The sequence below is a fragment of the Pseudopodoces humilis genome, chromosome 3 (assembly GCF_049639895.1).
Source record: "Pseudopodoces humilis isolate 2021_Gansu_Grassland_sample_001 chromosome 3, ASM4963989v1, whole genome shotgun sequence".
NCBI lineage: Eukaryota > Metazoa > Chordata > Aves > Passeriformes > Paridae > Pseudopodoces > Pseudopodoces humilis.
In genome coordinates, this window is record NC_142202.1 from 66415091 (window position 1) to 66439588 (window position 24498).

A 24498-nucleotide genomic window follows, 5' to 3' on the forward strand; every position below is an offset into this window, starting at 1 on the left:
TGCACTGAAAAGATTTGAGAGAGCCCAAAATTACAGAGCTGGACTGGGCAGGTGTCATGGATCTGCTTCTTCTGTTTTGAGGGGGTGTTGTCTCTGAAAACTTTATTTCTCCCTTATCTCTAAAGGTAGGAAGGAATTCTTAATGATCCATAAAAGAAGTGGAAATAATGGCTTGCTGCATAGTCTGAAAAAACCTTTGGTATAAGTTTATTTGCAGCATATAGAGCTAGTATGTAACTTGCTTGTTTATTTGTTAATTTTTTGTCATCTGTCTAATACAATAGACATTTCCACCTACTCTGCGTGGTTTCTTCTTCCCAAGCCTCACTGATCCTTTTTGTTTGTTCTTGCAGAGGAGTCCAATAAATTTGTTCTTTTTTTACACTCTGTTCTACTGAATTCAATACTAATAGCTCCATTCATCTTTACTCAGGCTGCTCTGTTTGACATCTGGAGAATCACTCTTGTGTATCGCTGTCTAGATATAAATAAGCACGATGTTTGTTAAGTCTGCAAAGTTAACCACTCAAAAGTTAGAAGATAGTAAACTCAGAATTGTCTTTCAAAATGTTTCAAGTAATTGTCTTTTGAAATGTTTGAATGTTCAAAGCATTTTCTTGTGCACACATTACAAAAGAGTTTTACACTGATGCCACTTTTTAAATAGGACCCTGAATCAATTGAGTGAAATCAATACCTTTTTATTTATGTAGCATAAAGTTATTCACGATTCAAATCCCCCAGCATAGTTATTAATTTATCCCTGAATGGACTAATTGTGTTTTCATCAGAATACAAAATATCTTGATCTTTCTTGGACATTAAAGACTGTATTTTCATGACAGTACAATAAGATCAATCAGTATTGATTCTGTGCAGGGGCCTAGGCAGAAGTGGCACAGGACAAGGTACCACTCACTTGGTATGCCCTTTTTGAAACATCTGAGTCATGACCCTCCAGAACATTTAGGAATTACATCTTGCTGAGCAAATTTTGTGCCTATTATCTCTTGCCATCAGAAAATGGGAAGGATAGAAATTCTACTTGTAAAGTGCAACGTGAAATATTTTTGAAAAATATAAGCTAGCTTAAAATGTCAGACTTTGGTGGCATTGTTGCACAGGAGTGGCTAAAAGTTCTGAGTGAATACAAGACAGTGCACAAATGTAGAGTCATGATGGATTATACAAAGAAAAACAAAAATCCCTAAATTATAAAAGTAAAATAAGGTTGTATTTCTTTAATATTTTTTTAAATGGCAAGCCCATTTAAATTATAAATTTAAATGAAAATGAAAATGAACTCTTTGCTTTCAGTAAAAAATGCACAACACTAGATCATCCAGAAAGGGAAATAAAAACAAAAGCAGCACAAAAAGGAACATTGGAAGATACACAGCTTGGAAAATTACACCTAATCAATTGAAGTCTGGCAAAGTAATGAATGACTAAAATCAGGGTGTTTTAAAGGGGAGGACTAGTTTATCTTGGTTGTTGCCTGCTATAAAATTATCACTGAAAGATAACATTTTGCTTTGTGTTTCCATACAAAAGAATTTTATGGTTTCCAAATCAACTGATCCAGCTGCAATGAAATGCTGATGCCTCTGTACTGTGTGCTGTTTGAGGAAGGGATAATGAACTTTTAATTTCTTCTAAGGATTAATTACAACTTCCAGCCTGAAAAATCACTGTTGTGTGGCATTCATCCTTGGTGTGCACAAGTAGTATATAAAGTATTGTCATTCCAATTTAAATTCCACTGTGCACCTACTTAAAATCTGTAAAACTTTCTTTTTTATACTCCTGGTAACTATACTTTGCATTGGGTGAATTAATTGCTTTTACTTGGTGGTGGTGGTGGGGCAAATGCAGCAAAACTTAGAGATATTTCTAATTTATAACTGATTCCAATTCTCTTTGTTTTCTGTTACATTCCAGCTGATTTTCTGCTGCATAGTGGATCAACAACGATTTTTAGAATAATTTCTTATTGATATTTAAATAGCTAGAAACTAGTAAGCTTCCTAACCCACAGAAATTTTCCCACCACTTTGGATTTTGCACAAACATCTTGCTCTGACTCCATCTTCAGTCTAGTTCTTTTGTCTCCTTCTTCTTTTATTTCCCCTGCAGCAGAACAATTTTGCAAAAGGCTTTCTACAGGCTTATTTCCCGAGGAAAGATTGCTTTTACATGCTGTGTCCATGACTTAGATTTAATGGTAGCAGCAATGATAATGCCAAGACTTAATTCAGACACTGTAGCTACTGTATGTTAGCTATCTTTCACTTCCTTTCTTTTACACACAAGAGGTTTGTAAAACTGTGGGCATTCTCCTTCAGATGAAAAAACAGTGTTGGTGAATCGAGGCTATTACAAAGTAATGCGAAAACCTCTACAGTGGATGGAGAAGTACATAAGTAATTTCTTCAATTCCTGCATTATATTTCAATTATCAAGTTCAGGCTCACTCTGAATGTGTTGTCATTTTTTCTGTGCATGCCCATTCTGCAGAGAGCCAAAAAAGTATTGGTATGGAGACAAAAGTATTGTGACATTCCCTTGAAATGGGAAATATAAACATATTTAATGGCCATTTTCCTATCACACCCGGTTCCTTACCTAGCTGCCTTTATTTAAAGCATCTTAGGGCATTTGTGTCATATCCAGAAACAAATGCCTTCATTTTTTCTTAATTTAAATGAATAATTAATGAATTAATGAATCCATTTAAAATTAAATACTTTTTAATAATCCTTAGGGTAATCTTGTTTCTGTGCATCCCTGAATAATTTACAGTGTGATAGAAACATTCACAGTAACTATGTGACTATTGAACTCCCAATAAGTCCTTGGGCGTGTTCATGTTTGCAGGTGTTTGTCCTAAAATTCATAGTTGCTCCTTCCCTAGCAGGGAAAGAGAAATACATCTAAACAAAAGCTTGGCCTGTGATAATTTAAACCATGAAGAAGAGATAACATTGAGGAGAAAACCTTGCTACCATTAGAAGAATGTGAGGAGTGATGTAGAAAATAATGTAAGATACAATTTGTTGAGTTTGAAGGAAAAATTGAAACAGCAAAACCCTGACTTTGCAAAGAGGCCCTAGATATATACTTGCCAAAACCCAAATGTAAGGAAAACAGAGCAGGGCAAGGAGTCACAGAGTAACAAATCCTTTGGCATGCATATGCCTCCCAGCTGTATTTAATGTTTATGTAAATGTAGCACATGATGTTCATTCAGAAGGTTGATTTTAATATTACTCTCATTGATAAAACAGCATGGACTGTAGGCAAACCTGATATTTGACATAGGCTGTATCTGTACTAGCAGAAGAAATAGTGCCAGAGAATGCTTTTGGCCACTGGAAATCTGTATCTTCTATACAGTTAAATTGTTAGGGTGATCTATGGCACATTTTTGCCATTGTCAACTAGCACTTGCACCAGCCTCTATAGACTATGGACAATAGTAGGGAATGGATCCAGGCCAGATCATTACCCATAAGCAGTTTGTGTGTGACCATCATCTGTTGCAGGGTTAGAAAGCTTGATGTAGTAAATGTAGACCAGTGCTGGAGGGCAAATTTAAGCATATGACAAATTTCTAAGAATTAATAACAAAAGTTGTTGAGGTACTGAGACAATGGGCTCAAGAAAAGGGTGATTTGTGTTCTGAAACTTTGTGGAAGTTCAAAAACCTGCCTTTGTTGTTCATCTTGTAACCTGACTTTCTCTGAAATTATATCTATTAATTTAAATGGAAGGGGGGGAAAAAAAGAATCAGGAAGATACATCTGCTTACCTGTTCCCATATCAGGGTTTCAGCATGCCAGTATCATCACCTCCAAGGAGGCTGGACCCGATTAACCCTACTGTGGTCCCTCCTAGAAGACTCTGTGATCTTCTAAGCAGAACTTAAATTGTCAGTTACAGGCTGCAAAATTGACTTTGTGAAGAACTGTTGGCAGACACCAATCACAGCACACAACTGTGAGACAGGATCAGTTCCAATTTATAACAAAGGCTATCCTCATGCACCCTGCAGTTCATCTTAAGGGCATTCCTGCCCATGTGCACACGAAATTTCACAGATAGAGAAATCCAGAGAAAATAACTCTGTCCCATTTTGAAAAACAAATAACCTGGGTTTTGTTTTGAATATGACCCTTTGCATTACAGGACCTTGTGAAAGACACATAATCTAAAAATCTTTTGAGTAGCAAAAGTCATTCAGCTCTTCTTACTCTTGTAGATCATGAGGATCACATTTGTGTCATATTTAGCTACACACAAAACAGCTACAATACAAAATATTAAGAAGTACTTCAGAAAGTTACTTCACTTAAATAGAAGAGCTTTGATGGAAGCCTAAAAAATATTTGAAAATTTTAGCAAGAGATGTATCATGAAAAAGATCATTATTTTCCCATCTGTTTAGCTAGCAAATCTTGCTCACCATCGTAAGTTTTAAATGACATTACAGATATGAATATAACTCCCTTTTCTGTTCACATTAATTGATTTTCATTTTGAAGGCTTATGAAAAGTGTGTAGTTCTCAAGTAAGCCTGAGACAAACTTATGATCAAGAGCAAGATCAGAAAAATGGCAGTTCAGTATATAAGGCATCCCTAGCTGTTGCTGCAATGAGTTTATAAGACTAGAGAATTATTTCAATGTCTTTGTAATATGTGTAATGTAATAACTGTTGATTGATTGGCTTCCCAAACGGGACACTGGAAATATATGACATAGACTCCTTTATTAGTTAGCTGATTCAGATTTCATGTCTGAAAATTAAACCTGTTCTCATTAAACTGCAGTTCAGATTGGAAAAGTGAGAGCAAAAAGAAAACCATAGGGATCCCATGTTCACAGTCTTTCAGTTATTTCACAGGAGATCTGTTCCCTTTTTCCTAATTGCTACTTCTACTGAACATACCATTGAGATCTGAAATTCAAGTTTCTATCTGTCATTATTAGAAATATAGAAAATGTGCACCCAGAAACTACTCAAACTAGTGTGCATGAGAGAGGAGCCTGTATATTTTACTAGTGGGGATTCTCACTAACACAAAAGATAGCTGTACAGACTTATTTAGCAATAAAAAATGCAGTGCTGGATATCCTAATATCTAAATCTGTTTGAAAATTGTCTGTGCTAAAACTCTGTCAATTGTGAAATTATCACAGACAGAGAACCAAGTCTCTAGTGTAGTTTACAGAGAAGTTAGATTTTCATTTACTGTTACTTACAGAATTTTTTAGTAAGCACAGCAGAACTTCTCCTGGGTGGTGAATCTGAATACAGAGACCTAAAGTACAAGTGAAGCACAGAATCACAGAATCGAAGAGTCAATTAGGCTGGAAAAGACCTTTGAGATCATTGAGTCCAAAATACGCCCTAACACTACCATGTCAATGACACCATGGCACTAAGTGCCACATCCAGTCTTAAACACCTCCAGGGATGGTGACTCTCCACCTCCCTGGGCAGCCCATTCCAATGTCCAACCGTCCCCCTTCTGTGCAGAACTTCTTCCTAATGTCCAACATAAAGCTCCCCTGGCACATGATAAAATGTCATCAAGCTCCCATCCAATTATCTTACAAAGATGATGAATCCTGGCAGTCTACAGTTTACATTATATGTCTACAGTTTACTGTATTTTATACTACTAAGTACTAAAGTACTAAAGTACTATTGTCCTGGGTTGATATGCTACTGTGTTTGCTCTTTCCTCTCCCCCAAACCCTTAGGATAGTGACTATTAAAAAAGCAGTCAAAAGAGAAAAAACCCTACTCTTTCCTGACTGTAAAAGTGGGACTATTACATCTCTGTTGTTGCTCTAAAAAAATTACCTATTTTTTTCATGGCTTTATTACATATAGCCAATACATATAGCATACATAAGCAAGACCTGCTTAGATGGCACTAGAAAATGTTTCAGAAAAGCAGCTTTGGAGTCCTTCCACTGACCTCCCTGATGCTTTTGGTTGGTAAAGCCCAAACTGTGCTTCATGTGCTACATGTGCTCCAGCAGAACATGCTTGTGCTATGATAAAAAGTTCAGAATAATTGATTGCTGTCTTATTTACAGTTATTAGTAGAAAGCATCTGTGGAAACAATGCAATTGTCAAGTTTAGTTTCCCTCTTCTCTCAGCCTGCAATTTTATTCCAAATTTTACAATAAAACTTCCCAGACTCAGAGCTAAGAACCACATTTACCAGGAGAGGAGGAGTCCGTATTTAATCTTTTATACTTGAAAATATAAAAGATTTTGCATTCCTATTCCAAAGAATATGTTTATGGCATAAATACAAGCTGCTTTTCTCCTCTTCCCAGAAAGAAGAAAGAATTTTTTTTCTAGTCAAAATTTTTTGAACTCCCAGGCTTCAAAAGTATCCAGATTGTAGCTTAGTGTGTAGTAAACTGATTGTGTGAGCAGGAATCACTATCTACTTTATAATCCTGGAGAATTTCTTTGTTGAAGGACAAGATTTTGAAATACATGCCGATGGAGATTTTTCTCTGAGGTCTCTGAAATTAAACATTAGCCTCACATTTCTCTCCTACTTTTCTGTATACCCATATTCCAATTATGACTATTGTGTAGACTGTCTTAGTGCTGGCTGGATGTCTCCAAGTCATGACTTATTCTTACACACTGTCTAGTCTGAGTCTCTTTATTTTACCCTTTAAATTTCCATTATGACATGCACTTTTTGCTTGCTGTTTGTGTATGAAAGTACCTCACTTTGTGATGTTTTTATATGCAAGAATTTTATAGGAGGGAGAGGAGTAGGAAAAAAGATGCTGATCCATAATTCTACACTGTTTGAAAGCCAGTTCTTTCCTGCTTAATAGCAAGCAGATGGCTAACTTCCCTTTCACTATTTTATTTTCTTGGGCATGCTTATGTCCTACTATACATTATAAGGCAATAGCTGTATGTTTGCTCTTCCTGCAGAAGAGATTGACAGACTGGATTTTTGTGTGGCATCTCGTTTTATTCTACTATCATCTAACTCCTTTCTAATTTTGTCCTATTTGATTATGTTTAATTTGCTTCTTTGCATTTAATTGCCAGTTCTCCTACGTTTCACTGCTCTGTGAACACTGTGAACACTTATGAATCCAGTGGTGAAACGATTCTTAACTTTAATAATGCAAAGTCAAGACATTGCTAGTGTCTGTTATTAGAATATTTGATGTACTACGAAATTTAACAAAGATACTTTTCATACTGCATTTGCACGTTCTTACTAGGTTTTGCCACTTTTTAGGCAGCAAAAATAGCTTTTTTTTTTTTTGTTTTGATGGAGAACCTATGTGGATTTTGATGGCTGTAAAATCTGTGTTACTGAAGACATCAGAAAACTGACTAGGTTTAGGTGCCCAAATAAAGGACTTTTTTGACTGCTGTTTAAAATAGCTTGTTTTTTAAATGATCTCATAGCTGGCCTACTTTTATGTAGTTCTTATTATTATTGTTATATGATAAAGCTCTGTAAAATGGGATGTCAGCTACAGGTAGATATCTTAGCTCCTGGTACCTCTTCACCTTTACCTTTTTGCCCTGGCTTAGATTTTTCTGAAGATTTCATGCTGGAATTTTATTATATCTTTCTTTACCTAAGAATACATGAACCATTATTTGTAATTTCTGTGATAGTTTTTGATTCTAATTACTAATGAAGAGGTGAGTTATAAAGAAGGAAAGGCTCAGAAGAATAAACTGAGACAAAACACCTCTGCACATCTCTTAGCCTCATTACTGCTGCTCCTTCTGTGCTTAAACTCAATATGTTGATAACCATTCTTTACACAATTTTCCTTCATTGTGCTCATAATGCCGTGGAATCACTTTCCCCTTAATGTGAATTGCTGCTGGTATTACTTTCTGATTGCTTGCTGTCTGCACCCTGTGTCTGTTTTTATGATGTCTAAAATGAGCTGGTTTTTTGTACCATCCTAACACCTCGCTCTTTTCTGGGTTCACCTAAAGCATATTAAGATCTACTAAGAACATTGAAGTTACTATAACTGTTAGTATTACTGTTCACTGTAAGAGAACTGGAACACAGTACAGAATTTTCAAATACCCATAACTTTGATATGCAATCTCCTATATTCCATTTACTATGTTTCTTCTTGACCCTGGCATTTCCTAATCAGGAAAAGAGGGAAATTATTGATGGAAGTATTATCTAAGAATTTCTGAATTTTTGTCAAATATTTAAGCAGATAAAAAATATTTTTTCTGATGGCCATGTTTTGCTTGGGAAGCATTCATTTTGTTTACTCATGGCAAAACTGAAATATTCCTAGAATTATGTTTAAAATTTTGGGAATAATTTCTGATTAATGACCAAAAAGGATAATCTAGCCATCAAACATTTTTTATAACATTACATTACTGTATGAAAACAATGTAACTACCAGATCCATGCTCAGCATAGATAATGTCAAGGACTTTGTTGGAGAATGTATTTAAATTGAACATGCATTTTGTTATTGTGAAAACTGGTTAAAACTAGTGAATTTCTTCTACCTCTTTGCAGGAGACTTAAAGGGACAGCAACATTAGTCACAATTACTTACAAAAAAATCCTCTCAGTACTGAATTAGCTTTCCGTGAAAGTAAAGCAAGCTAGTTTAATTTAGTTTAAGATAGTGTCTATGATAGTGATTTGCGAGAATTGTTTCCTGAATGTTATCACACAAAAAATATGGGTAATTTGAAGGGACTGATAAGCAAAGCTGTAAGCTTCCATAATCAAATGCACAGCATTAGATTTTGCTTTACAAGGAAGAATATTTCTACCAAAATTCAAAGAATTATGAATTGTGACTTCTCTTTCATTATTCCTTATAAAAATGTCTCTCTTTTACAGAGATCCTGCCATTATGCATTTTCTTTCTAAACCAGCATGTAATAAATGTTTTTATAACATCAGATTTCTGTAGGAAAAACATAGCTCTATTTTAACTGAGAGATATTTTTCATGACAAAAGAAGAGGGATTGAGATTTTAATAACAAGCAATAGCAATGTGAATTCTAGGGATGTAGTTAAAATAATTATATGATACAATAATTATTTAAATGGTTAACATGCTAGCCAAAAATTCATTCAACAGTTATTTATTACAAAACTGAAGCAGAGTGATAATTAACAGACCAAGTCTGGCAAATGTTGAAATATACAGTGATATGTAGATTATTATCTATATAATTTATCAATTCTTGACACTATAAAACAGATTGCACAGGCTTCTTACATGGAGTAGAAAATATTTAGACAACCAGGATGAGCTGAAGGACCTATGAAGTTCTGCATCATCCAGCACATGAGCTCTTGCATATGGGCAGTTGAAAACCATTCAAAATAAGAACTTAAGGCTCCCATCATTTAAACAGAAATTATTATTCTAAATACTTTTCCCCCACTTAATTCACACACAAAGTATAAAATTCTGCTATTTCAGTATCTTCACACTGGCTTTGCAAGAGGGAGTTAACAAGGAAGCCTCACAGTTCACGTTTCCCAAGCTGCGATATCTATAAATGGGGGCTGTCTGCCAGCATGTTGCAATCAATCCTGAGAGATTTTAGTGATTGTGCTCCCAAACCACCAAAAGCTGCAGAGCCAAGCTTCCCCTCTCCAAGATCCTTGCATGTCCTGCTCACTGGAGAATTCACTAGTGGAGGATCAGTGCCCAGACAGTCAGCAGAAAGTGGGTCACAGTCAGCCAAGTCATGGCATGTGCAGCCAGACTTGCCGGCTGAGTCACAGCTCCCATGGCAAGATGAATTTTGCAAGGGGAACATATCTTTTGAATTATAATTTGAATTCTATGACACTGAGTATAACAGAAGCCAAATTGGGCCAAATCTATGGGAAATGCCATGTTATTAATAAAATGATATTTAATAGTAACAATAATGTTTGCTTAATTTAAGAGTAATAGCTGTTTATCTTGCAGAAGGATATGACTTTTTTTTTTTCTTCAGTACAGGAGCACAGTAACACTTTTCCTGATCCTGGAAAGCCAGAGTAATGGATTGCATATATCTGCATGAACACATGCTCTGAAGCCTATTTCCAAACTGCATAACTTATAGAAAAACACAGTTAATAGCTGACAAACTTGGTTGTTGCACTAGTGTTGGTTGGGGTAGAGGTAATATTTTTCATACTGTCAATACTGTCTGGTATGGGGCTATGTTTTGGATTTGTGCTGGAAACATCAGGGATGTTTTCATTATTGCTGAGCAGTACTTCCACAGAGTCAAGGCCTTTTCTGCCTTTCCACCTGCCAGAGAGGTGGGGGTGCACATGGATCTGGGAGAGGACACAGCCAGAACAGCTGACCCCAGCTGATCAAAGGGATATTCCATACCATAGGGTGTCATGCTCAGCATACACAGCTGGGGAAATAAGTAGAAAGGATGGGATGTTCAGAATTATGGCTTTTGCTTTCCCAAGTCACCATTACATGTGTGGAACCCTGTTTTCCTGAACATGGTTGAACACCTGCCTGTCCATGGGAAATGGTGAATGAAAGTCTTGTTTTGCTTTTCTCATGTGTGAAGTTTCTGCTTTACTTATTAAGCTGTCTTTGCCTCAATCTATGCATTTTCTCACTTTTCTGGTTCTCTCCCATTCCCGTCATGAGGGGAATTAATAAGCAGATGAGTGTGGCTTGTTTGCAGCTCTAGTTAAACCATGATAGTTTCACATGTGTAAAGGTAAAGTGACAATCAAGACTTTTCTCTGCAGAGTGATGCATTTCAGTAACATGACATTGAAAAGTTACTTCTTCATGAAAGGAAGTCCAGATGACTTTATAGGTCATAAGGAAGACGCAGAAGCATACTGCTTGGAATTTCTGGATAATACAGTTCTCTGCCTGAAAAGCCCATTAAAGAGTGAAGCATCCAGCAGCTAAATAATCCTGGTAAATTTGCAGAGGTAGCATGTTTTCAAGATGCCATGTCAGTTGATTTTATAAGGAAAAACTACTGGGCCAGAAACACTTTGAAAGAAATTGACCTGAAAGCGAGCACCTTCTGCTGTTTCTTTATTCATCTGTAAAATACTAACCATGAGTTCTACTGCTCTAGACAAAGTTTTGCTGTTTGTGAAAAATTCAGTTGAAACTGTGAAACCTAATTTTCAAATAGTTAAAAGCTGGACACAAGGTCCCAGGGTTTTACATGCTCAGGTACGACTATATGAAAGAGCCATGCAGATAAATATTTGTATTTCAAAATTGTCCTGGATTTATTCTAAAAACACAGAATATATAACTTTGTATCACTGAATCAAATACATACCTGTATGCATACATACCTTAATTTACATGTCTGTGTTTATAGACATATGTGGCCCTTTCTAATTTTAGCCTGAATATATCAGAACGGCATAGTAGCCTGTGATTAGTCAGACTATGCTCTTCCTGTTTTACTTCTCACACTTTCTCTCTCTTTTTGTTAACTCATTTATTTTCCAGTGCAGAGCACTGGAATAAGAGGCAAATTGTCCTTATTCTAGGAATAAGTGGACAGTTTAAAGTTTAGTAAGTTAAGACACCTAACTGTTGCAGCAGCCACCACTTTCAGTCTAGTTTTCTGCATTGAATTGCTCTGCAGAGCAGCCTTTGTTTATTTCTCCCATCCTATTTGTAGGGGAAATCTATGTTTTAACCAGAAAAACAACCATCTTATTGTTTTTTTGTCGTACTATGCTTCTTCTTGTCTTTAAAGAAAAAGAAAAAAAAAAAAAAGAAAAAAGAATAAAGAATAAAGGTATTTTGATAGCTTGATTCTGATATTCCTGCTTCCAATGAAGAAGATTCAGGGCTTCCTTTCTTCCTACTGGCAGGCAAAGGTGCATCTGGTACTTGGGACAATAGAAGTTCACAGCCAAGTAACTATCCCAGTGAGCAATGAGACAGATTTGATTAGAGAAATATTCTAACTTCAGCAGATTTTACAAGCAAATATTTGAAATTGTTGAGCACCTACATTGCACAACTTATGCAACAGAGGAATACTGATAAAATGGGTGAGCTCTTGTGGTATTTGACCTTTGTAGATAGAAAATAAAACTAATCACAGAAAATTAGAGCTCTGAACACAGGAACTGGAAATAGATAAAAGAAAGGTTTTCATGGGAGTGGTGTCAGTCTGTATTCTGTGTTTGTCCGAATGATCTGGAGGTGACAAAGCAGTATGTGAGTAGCGAAGTGCCACTCCATTTGTTTTCCCTGCTTATTCTTTCCATCATCTTTGCCAATAATTTCTTTTTTTCTGCAATACAAACTGCAAACACTTCAACACCGCTACTGTCTTTATATGGCACCTTTGTCTGAGGCATCTCAGTCCTCCCCACATCTACAAATGCCACAGAATACAAACCAATATTGACCATATTTATTTATTTATTTATTTATTTATTTACATCCTTTTAGGTGAGGACAAAACAATCATTTCAGGTGTTAATTGTTTTGTGTGCAAATATGGTCTACCTCACTTGCAGCACAACCTGAAAGACGATTCCCTTATGAAAATTATTGACATTGCCACACATTGCCACGTGAAAATTTGCTCCAAGAAAAGGACTTTTGCTTACCTATGCTATTTTTGTCGTGAACTGGGATGTACACATTTCAAAAACAGAGGTATAAATATGGGAGTTTAAACTGGTAGGAATAAGAATAGTCTGAGAACATCAGCCTCCTCTCTTATTCCATAAATGTGAATGAAAACTGACATGCTGAGAAATAAGAGACTTAACTTTGTCTAGTAGAACTCATTTTCCACTGCTCCTTTTTATAGATCAGAAATAATTTGTTTCAAAAGGAATTTTAAACTTTTCACATATATTGTGGACAAATTCAGTGACCATTATTTTTCTAAGATACAGATTTATGTCAAAAGGAAGCTGGAAACACTGAACATTATCTGACTAACCATTTTTCCAGATGACAAGAAGGGGACTCACAACCTCTGCCCCAGCCATTCATCTTATCAGCTATTCATTCTTTGGTTTGTTTTTTTTTCATTATTATGGCCCTTTAAAAATATGTGTTTCATATTCAGAATTTTCTCTTGCATTGAGAGGACATGAAGCTTTATTAAAGGTTTCAGTGCCTTTATCAGCCATAAAATTTACCTGTGATCACTGAATATAAGGGAAAAGCTACTAACCCAGGCTGCTGATGAAATCAGATGAGCTATCTGATATTATCAGTGTAAATGAATACTTAGAAGAGACAGAAAGAGGGAAAATATTTTGTTCATATTTGTGCCTCAGAATTACTTGCTCAGAGAATGGTTCACTCAAGTTTCTACTTAGTATTCAGTAAAAAGCGTTACCCAGAAATTTTTAAAATAACTTCAGGCCTTTGAAAAAGTAATTTCAGTGTGGTTCACTGCATGAAAACAAAACAGTAAAATCTCTGGATGAGAGAAGTAATACTTTAACTTAATGAAACTTATATTAAAAATACTCCAGGTTTTCTAGTCCAGCGTCTTTACCATCTGTGAATTCAGATATTCCAGATGTTTGCACATAATATATCATGTTATGCTCAGTACTTTCTGTAGCAGAGAACAACAGTTTATTGATTTTTAAGACCTTTCTTAGAAACAAAGATGTAGACCTTAAACCGCTTTTGAATAAACTTCCCCAGTAATGTATTAACTCTACATGGTCCACAATTTAAATTGCTCACCATGATAAACATATCTGTTTGGCTCTTTGCATCAAACCCTTATATTGACTAACAAGTCCTTTTAGCAGGATGATGGTGACTCTGTCAGGTAATTTTTGTATTGCTCAGTGCCTCCCTTGTTAGGAAGCCATTTAGAGCTTTCTGAAAGGGACCTGCTGATATTCCGTGCAAGTATTGTGTGAAATATGAATGTGAACATATGGATGAATCCTGTGAAATTTCACTACAAGTCATCTGGAAGAGAAGACAACGTATGTTTGAGTAAATACAGAATTTGGTTGGCAGTCTACTGTCATTCCAAAACCTAGGCCGTCTGGTGTCTGGGAAGCAGGGAAAGAGGCACATCCCCTGCGCTCAGGAGAACACCTTCACCAAACAGCACAGAATTGCGCTATCTATGTAGTTCCAGATTGGTGAAAGACAGCTTGTTTGACATTCAAGGGGATGAAATAGCACCAAGAAGAGCTTTCTTGAGCTGCTTTCATCTTTGCCAGCTTGCAATGTCATCATGTATTTCTGGCAAATAGAGCTTGCATCAGTTCAGTTGACAGGTCCTCATGAATTTTAATATCTAAGCTCCATATTCATGTTAGGAGCATTAATGTTCCCTGAAGCCTTTTTATTCTGGGAAGAATATACATATTTCAGAAATTACTTTCCATATATTTGTTCATGTGTGTTTCTGTATGTATGTGCCTATTCCCACATATAACATTGCTTATACAGCAAATTTTTGCAAAAGTTTCAAATTATTTTTGTCTTGACAAAAGTAAAGTGGAGGCACTAATTTGTGTCTCTCATTCTCCAAATGGACAATATGTTTGGATTTTTTAAAATGAATTTGTGTTTTTCTCAGAGTGGAAAAGATCAAAAAGTTTGTTGGAACACATATCATGCAATATTAAATTCAGGTTACAAATGTGAGGACTGATCCCCAACTGGGATGAAATGGCAAAGCTCCAGTGGAGTAGAGAAAATGGTCTTGGCCTTATGCAAACAGAGATTGCATCCTTTTCAAGAGGCAATGCTTTATGAAGAGGCAGCAAAAGACATAAACTCGTGAAAATGGAAGTTGTTTCCCATTAAATTTGATGATAGAAGCACTTTGGAAAGTTAGATAAAACATCCATGCTCAGGAATATAAAAGGCATTATTAAGAATTTCCTCTTTTCTTATGTTGTATTTAAGAAATCTGACAAATATTAAGAGGAGCAGAATTAAAACCATGCTCAGTTTTTCAAGTCACTTGATCATGAGGCTACCAAAGATTTTTTTTAAGATGCTTCTTAAGTAACTTCAAATAGATTGAAGGAAAAAACCTAACCCCTAACCAACAAAACCACAATCATTGGCAACTGCCTATTCAGCTGTTTATTTACCGAAAACGAATAAATAAGAATTACTAATAAAGTCAATTATCTGTGTAAAGGGTATCAATTGCTTATGAGATAGAATGACACACAGTATCATAAATTTTCTAAGTGAAAGCTGCATATAAAAAAGTAAAAAGTCAAGAGTCAATTATGTAACAACTGTGCAGAGTGCAAAAACATCTTTGGGAACACTTTGGTGAAAATGTTCCTACCCAGCAGTGCAATTGCTGTAACCCTAAAATTGTTCATGAAGTAGGAATTCTTTCACGCAGTAATTTTGTGTGGGAAAGACTCAAAAAGAGCATTCTCTAAAGGAGAAGTTTCCTTTCACCCAGCAGCAGACTTCCAACGCATCTTTCAACTCCTGCTTGTGCCAGGCTTTGTTCTGAGAGGAGGGAGAGGGCTATCAATCTCTACTGATTTTCCAGTTCACTCAGCACAAGCTGCTGAAATACTGAATAAAATAGAGAGCCAGACTCCGAGAAATGAATTTGTAGCATAGCTGTTATGTCATTTACACTGTCAGTGAGATGTTCAAGTTCCAGTCCCATGCCTGTGACTACCTATGTCTTTATAAAACAATAGGTGCTATGTCTGTAAGCTCCAAAAGAGTTTGAAATACTGTCAAAACTAAGCATGGCTTTTGGATGCTCTGGTTATGTCCACACTAGGTGATAATGTGCAATAGATTGACATTATTATTATTATTATTATTATTATTATTATTATTATTATTATTACTAATTACTACTTATTTTCGTAGTTGAGCTATTCACTAACTTGAAAATTATTTCAAGAATCTAAAATCAAATCATTCCATTTGAGGTGGTATCAAATGTTTTATTTCAATTATAAATTTAAATTGCAATTTATCATTCCCAGATAATCATTTTGGTGATAACAGTAATAAGTATCATTCAGGAAGCAATTTGTGTCAACCTGTTTTTCAGGGTTTGACTGTTGCAGTAATATCTTCTATATGTTGGAGGTGGGGAGTGCTGTAATAGTGGATTAAAGAAAAATGTTGTCAGAGATAAAATAATGAAAGAATCCTACTAGAATTTACTAAAATTTGTACAGACAAATGAAAAATCAGGTTCAGAATGCTGTCATAAACCCAAAAATCTGTCTTAAAGATTTAAAAGAGAGCTATAAATCAGATTTAAAAGAGAGCTATAAATCAATCCCCTAAAAAGGGATGAAGTTTTATTTAGCTTTTATGTAGCAGCTCTGAAGAACTGAGTCTGTTTTCTAATTAAAACTATAGGTAAAGATTAAAAATAGCTTACTTTGACTTTGCACTTTCAGAGAGAGTATGGAACACAGAGTTTTTTAAAGTCATTTCTTTTGAAGGAAAACCAGATTTTTTGAACTGGTCACTAGAGAAGAATTATAAAATCATTTAGGTTGGAAAAAATCTTTAAGGCCATTAAATCCAAACATAAAATTGGGACTGCCAAGTCCATCACTAAACCATGTACCTAAATTCCACATTTACTGGAGTCTTCTAAATATGTCCAGGGTATTGTGTCTCATGAGTGGATATTTTAAGACATAGTGCCTACAATGGGGGCAGTGGAGACATACTACCTATTTCAGGTACTGTAAATGATAGAATCATTATGGAATCATTCAGGGTGCAAAAGACCTTTATGCTCCTTGAGTCCCACTGTTAGCCCAGCACTGCAAAGTCCCCCACTGAACTATACTATACTGAAACAACTTGTAAATATTTTCAGAAACAGTGACTCCACCACTTCTGGTCAGCCTGTTCCAACTTTTGGCACCTCTTTGCATGAACAAATTTTTCTAAATACTCAATCTAAATGTTCCCTAGCACACCTTGAGGCCATTTTTTCTGTCTTGTTAATTAGGAAAAGTGACCAATCCCCATCTGGCTACTCCTTTCAGGTAGTTGTAGTGAGTGAGAAGGTCTCCTCTCTGAGCTTCCTTTTCTCTAGGCCTACTTTATAAACATATTTAAATATTCAAGTAAGAAGCTAACTCAAATACATTTATGATCAACTTGTGATTGTTTCATATTTTTAATTAAAGCTTTGTTACATTTCTGAGCTCTAAATATACAAATCTTTAGAGAAAAAAATCCAAACCAAAATGCATAGATGCCCCTGTCTGCTACTAACTTGGCTTTAAAGTCTGAGCTGTGAACAAAAGAATTATTGAAAAATGCAGGTGAGGACATAAAAAGTTAAGTACCTTTCCATATAGCTTTTTACATTGTGGTGGGTTGACCTTGGGTGGCTGCCAGACATGTTATCAATACCATTCTAGCTACAAATAAAAGGCACAGCACTCTAAGGGGTGTTATGGGGAAGTTAACTCCATCCCAGCCAAACCCAATAGACAATTAAGATAAACTAACCTGAAGTTCAAACGTAGCCCAAGTGTATGCCAAGCTATATGTGCTTAGTCCAAACATAAACTTTTAAAGTGACTTCTTCTCTGCTCCATTTTGTATTTTTTTTTCATCTGTACCATTTATCTAAGCTTCCTTAAAGCTGATGCATTGTGCACAGTTACTCAAATCTTTAATATAAAACCACTTAGAGCAAACATCTCAGTGACATATCATCTCTCTAAATGTTGTTGTGTTTTTAGAAGTCTCCTATTTTACAATCAAAGCTTAAAAAGGACATGTAATCTGCCATAGCAATATGTCAGAAAAAAATGTTGTAGATAGAGCTCATTGAAAAGGAGTTTTTGCTCTCCAAATTCTATGAATTTCTTTGAACCTGTACTTTAAAATATGCTAGGTTTTCCCATAACAGTAATTTTTGGGAAAGAGGTGGTACTTCCTTGTTATAATAGGGTATAGCTGTGGGACTACATATTTTGGTAAGGTTCAATGGTAGTATAATATGCTAACACATTTTTCCTCTATTTTAATCTTAATCCATGATTTTTCAATCTGTCATTAATGGGAATCAATTAAAAATGACATTAATTAGAAGTTCTAAATAGATCTTTAAATAGATCTAAATCCCCCAAATCAAACTGCACTGAATTTCAGGGAAGGTGGAGGCTGACCTAATCATAGTTCTCAGCTTCCTTTGCAATATTGTGTGAACACCTGTCACTATGTGTAGCACTGAAACTCCTGGTTAGATGTGAAAATGAAAAACAAACACAAATGTAAGGGAACAATAAATCCCTCACAATTTATTGATTAACAGCCTTTCAAGTTTTGCAGAATATACAACGGAAGCATGAAAAAAAGGTACAAAATGAAGATCTCACATCGACCTTTGCTGCCTTTTACTTGTTAGCCATTGTTCCTCCTTTGTGTCAGTGTGTGAGTAGTCAACAGCTTTTAATCATTTATGGTACTATTCAGTTGAAGTAGTGATCTTTTAAAATGATAAATCTTAATGATAACTTCAATGATAATCTTTAAAAGATAAGAATGTGAAGATAGAAGGGGAAATAAGGTAAAATCGGCACTAATATGTGCCTATCATTCAAAGTATGTCAGATATGACTAGGACACAGCAAGGGAAAAGATTAAACACAATGAATGAGCTCATATTCCAGCATGTACAATTAGACATTTTGCAAGCATAGTACACTTAACAAAAATCAACATTTTATTTTCAAATTTTGAGAACTGAATATGCTTTCTGAGATCACTGCCTCCTTCTGCTGTGGAACAGTAAAAGAAATAATTCACAGCCGCTAGGGTCTTCAGGAGCCAGCTCACATGTCTGGCATTAATTGAGATGTTCTGGTACATTGGTAGCTATGTGTGGTTTGTAGTACACATTGTCTAAGAACTTAAGGGCCATCTTGGCATTTTAAACTATGTGTCTGGCCAACTCAACCGTACTTTCTCAACAGTTACTTAGATTGACACCTTTAGAAGGTAATTTTTCCTTTAATTGACACCTTTAGAAGGTAATTTTTCCTTCCTGCCAGTTTATCTAATTTTAACCCTTTGTTAAAATGGGTTCAGACATTCCCTGGAAGTACCTACCTGTCTCATCTTGTTTCCTGCTTCTTATCAGATCTCGTCGAACCTCTGAAAGGGCATTGGTGACCTGTCTATCCCATTCACATAAAAGCTGAAGTCTTCAGTATTTTCTCTGTTCTCTATTGTTTTACAGAATGTGTCTGGGGATGAGTGTCTTTCTTTTTTTATATATGTTTTTAAAATTTTCATTCCACTTGAATAACCATTTACTGTTCAGCTTCATAGCCCAAATGAATTTATATTTGATGTATCTTCCATATTTTTGATATATTCTTGTACCTTCTGCATCTTCTTTACCTCTTTACATGCTAATAATGGTATTTGCTCTCCAACTTTGAGCATTGTTTTATAAAAACAAACCATGTATCAAACACGCTTCTTTTACAATAAATGTTTGAAAATTTGGGAAAATTACTCAATTCAACTCAATTTTTCTCTTTTAACCTCATGAATGTAAGTTTGCATTGCCCAATATATTTTCCATTTTCGTTATACATTAACTGCTGCTAGAATTATCTGATTCTGAAATAGTGACTGCTAATTAAATTACTGCCATTTCCAACTTCAAGTGACTTCCTACAACAGAAAAGCACAGTTGTACTTTATTTACAGGCAGAAAATTTGAATGCCCATTGTCTGTGAAGGAGGGCTTCTGCTCATAGCTTTCTATGTAAACAGGGAGTTGAGTACTTTATCATTCCTTAATGGGATAGGACAAAGGCAGTAGTTAAATAAGCCTGTGGCAAATAAGAGCTCCACAATGATGAATTCTATAGTATTTTCCATCTACTGTAAACATGTGTGTTACAAGCCTGAAGTTTATGAATAATGGCTTCATTTTGAAGTAATTAGAATTCTATGCCATTAACAGCAGGAAGTCTGGATAATTGTATTTCAGAATTAAATGTCTGGGAAAAGACATTTCTGTCTCTATTACAATTATGTTTATGATTAATGACAGAAATGACAACCTGCAATATAAATACAAAACAGCAAAAATTAACTGTATCCATCATGGATGACAGCACGACAACTCCAGCGAATCAGTGATCACAGGTAAAAAAAGAGCTTGATAATCTTGTTTTGTTTCATATTGGAATATCCTCATCTCTTTCCCTTATTTTTGAGGTGTAGGTCTTCCAGCTGCTTCATACCAGAGTAAGCATGAAATATTAGAGTTGATTAGGTGCAAAATGAAATATTTTGTAGGCCAATCAAACACTGTCTTGTGGGTATGCTAGAGCTTATCTTGGTGGGGTCAAGGGTGTCATTCAAACACATCTGTAGAGTAACACAACTAATAGTGTTTTATTAGCACAATATTTACTGAAGTCAATTCTTTCTTCTCTGAGATAGTAAGTGTTGGACTGCCTTAGGTAATATAAAGTTTCTTACTCAGCAGATGAAACTGCTTTTGGAGTTGTCCTGGATTTGTTTCTTGATGCTTCTACCCTCCCAGTTCTAGAAAGAATTATTTTCTCATGTATCACTTCATGTGAACTGATTCTGATCCCAAGCAGCACCATGCCTCTGTGTCTGAGATACAGCCTCTACTGGCTGCCAATTTTGTAGTATTGCAGTGGGAACTCTCCTGAGTTGCACCATGAGGAGTCTGATGGCAGAGATAGCAGGACTGGAGCCATGGGATAACTTATAAGTCACATCAGGTATGCCAGAAAAATTCCATCTTTGACAAAAATCCATCCCATGGCAAAATGTAGGCCATGCCACAGGAACTGGAGAGCAGTCACATTCCAGATGAGTTGTTTGCACACTGCTCTCTCCTCCTCTGCCACATCTATAGATTAATGCAGAGGCACATATATTTTCCCTACTGTTTATATCTTCATTGACCATGTGGAGTGTTTGCATACAGGAGTGAGTACAGAAGTGGGTAGGTGTGGGTCTGCTCAACTAAGTTTGTCAGTGTAATGAAAGCTAAACCAACATCCTCAGGGCATCTGCAGGAAACAGACATTCTCTTCTAGAAGTGGGAAGTTTTAAAAGTGAAGTTTTAAAATGTCTGAACCTATTTTTGCTCAATCTTACACAACAGGTCTTGTCAATATGAGGCTCTCAGCAGGATGTCTTTGTTGAATTGAACTTCACAGTAAAGTTTTCTGAAGGTATTCTTCATCATAGCAGCCTGCATTGATTCTATTTTTCTTTGTTTAACAGGTTGATGCCTTCCATACATGACTTCACAGGTAGGTACTGGGTACTCTGTGTCCTGAAATAGGTGTAACTCTGATATAACTGATTTCACTTGCAGGAAAAGGTTTTCTGGTTTGCTTTTTTTTTTTTTTTTCTTTTTTTTTTATGAAGAGATATTGTCTCTGCCTCCTTATGTTTTGTTCTTGCTCTTAGTTAGCCCCTATATTAACATTTAGGCATTGTTCTACTAGACCTGTTTATCTATGTTAGTCAGTTTATCAATCTAAACCTCTCAAGGAGAAGGAAAGCTGAAAACTCTCCCATAGGTTTATCTTGATAGCTACTAAACAAATATATGCTTTTGGAAGCATGGGCTTGTCATTGCACAGTGCCTAAGTTAAGGAGATTGACTGCAAGAACCAAGAGGGTAAGCACTCCCAGGCAATCACAAAAAGCCTGCCAGTCAGTAAAGGTTCCTGCATTCTGAAGATATTCAATAAACAATGAATACCCTTAAGTGCCTACACTACAACTGGGCACCATAGTAAGAAATAACTACTCATGAACATTTTGTAATTATTTTCTCTGTAGGAGTCCTGGCTTTTTGTGTTTATCACTCATAACACCTTTTGTAGCGCCTATCACTCTAAGATCTCTGTACTCAGCTAGCTAGGAATATATTCTTTGCCTGTGGGGTTTGTCTTCAATCATATATTAAAAAACATCTGCACCTGCCATGAATACTCCCATTCTGCTGTGCAGGAATGAATGAATACAGGTTTCTGCTGTTTGCCTTGAAGCCCTTTGTACGCACCACTGAGGTGCGAAACAATGTTGTCTTTACTTTGCAGAGTTCTTCCCCACTGTGCATCAGTTAAGCTTATCAGCAATAAAATAAAGAAACGGTTTGGTGCCTAATGCAGCCGTGTCCAAGAACACCAAAAGGCCACTTTTCATTTTTTTTTAAAGCAGTTTTTCTTCCAACCCATGGATTCTGGCTCTCATAAAAGGTGGTGATGGGGCGTGGGGCACAGGTCAAGCTTCAGATCTGGAGATGTAAGAGGCAGTCAAAAGATCACCTCAAAGCCAGATTGTGCTCTCTTGCTGTCAGACAAAAAAGTAAATCTGCATGGCCATAGGCATTACCTGCTGCTAATCCATGTGAGACTGTGATGAATTCCGCACATTATCCTTACGAGTAAGAATTTCTGCTAACAGTTTCTGCTTCTGTTTCACACACACTAAGTCATGAAACTGGTTTATACAATATAGTACTGAATGTGATTTTTGTTTTGTTTAATGTTTTAGCAATTGCCGAGCTTGTCGTAAATTTGCGCTGCACTTTAATAATGGTTTTGTGCTAATTTTGTTTGTTTAAGCAGTATCTCCAAAAGAGACACTAATTTTTGGATTCCTGACTCAGCTTTTGACTTAGGGTCTTACCTATATATTCAGTTAAATGAATAAGTTTATACATAGGAATAACAGATGCAGACTTCATCATTGTAATAGAAAGGATAAATAAGGACTGTAAGACTGTCTTATACTCACATCCCTTTATCACTAATCTTTCTTAATAATTAACTTCAATGGAATTCTAGATATTAAGTAAATAAATAGTCACCAGAACACTAATTTTTATAGAAAGATCTCACAATGCAAAATGCAATTAGTCCCAGGTAATATGAAAATTTTATAGCTTTTCAGGTTTCTAGACAAAATTATTGTGTTCATTTGGTTTGAATTTTTGTTTCTATTTTCTGGTGATGACCTACATGTGACTGACAGTTGACCTGAAAAAGTATTTCCCAGAACAGAAGGGAAGAGAATGTTAGAACAAAACATGACAAAATCATGAAAGGGCAAAGGTAAATCTGAACTTTCAGCAAATCAATATCTCTGTGGGGTATTCTATTAACACAATAAATCTTTTACAATGATAAGAATGTTAGAGAAAACACTGTCTTAATGAACTTATTGTCTCTTGAAATAAAGATTGTGGTAACAGTGAGCAGAAACATCAAGTCTAAAAATCACACCATCAAGACAAGAAAGTAATCTTGCAGCCTACACAAGAGTTTAAAATTTCACAGTTCTGTTTTGGCCCAATGCCTACATGCAATCCTGCTTCACTTCTGATTTTCACATTAAAATCTGTAGCTTGCTGTCATGTAAAAATAGGACAAAAATGTCTTGCTACAATTTCATATACAGATTGTATATTTTAATACTCACTTTGGAATATTTGTTCCTTGGGGTACATCATCAAAAGAAATTTAAGCTAATGTTGTTCAATAAAGAGTGAATAATTACCAAAAAAGAAAAGTCACCAAATGGAAATGGCTGGGTATATAGTCTTCAAAAATTATATCTCCTACACAGAAGGCTATGTTATTCTTTATAGCCAAAACTTCAAGAATTAGGGTTTTGGTTCTCCATGCAATTTCCCCAGACTCTTTTCACTTTCCATTCTCTAACGAAAAACATTTTGCGGAGGCATCTCCAGCTGTCATATGTAAAAAAAAAAAAATAAATTCATGAACAAAAAATGCACAAGAATCAAACTGTCAAGGAAAGAATCCCAACAAGCTACACTGATGGACCTAAAGCTATGATTTTTCTAGTGCAATTCTGTTTAGTGTTCAGTGCAGTATGAAGTGTAACAGGTAAGGAATTAGAAAAGCCCAACAGCATAGAAACGCAGTGAGAATATATAGTCAGGATCTTGTGAAAACTGCAGCATTTAAAACATTCCCAATTAAATGTAAGCATTTCAGGCACTAACTACCTTCTGAAAAATTTTATGCACAGGGTAAGGAAAAAAATCTTTTTAGGATGTATGATAATGTTTAGAAGAATTCCATTTCTAGAAAATATGGGTTTGTGAGGCACTACGAAAATTGCAGCTGACTTCTATCCTAATGTGCATGGCTTTTGCCAAAATATAGGGTATTGTATCCCTTGTAATATGTAATTGTATCTTTTATCCTGTCTTTCTCTTGTTAATTCTCTGTATCCACAAAGTCCTCTACTTTTATTATATTCATGCCCTTTGTGGACTACTTAAAATATCATCTAATCATATAATCTACAAAAATTTAATCCTAAGCCTATAAATAGGCTTATTTATCAATTTCAAAACTGTTACGACATTTCTCTTTGGGTGGTCAATGATGCTGATATCCTTTGTCTTCATGTTATGTTTTCAGATAAACATCTTTGTGCTG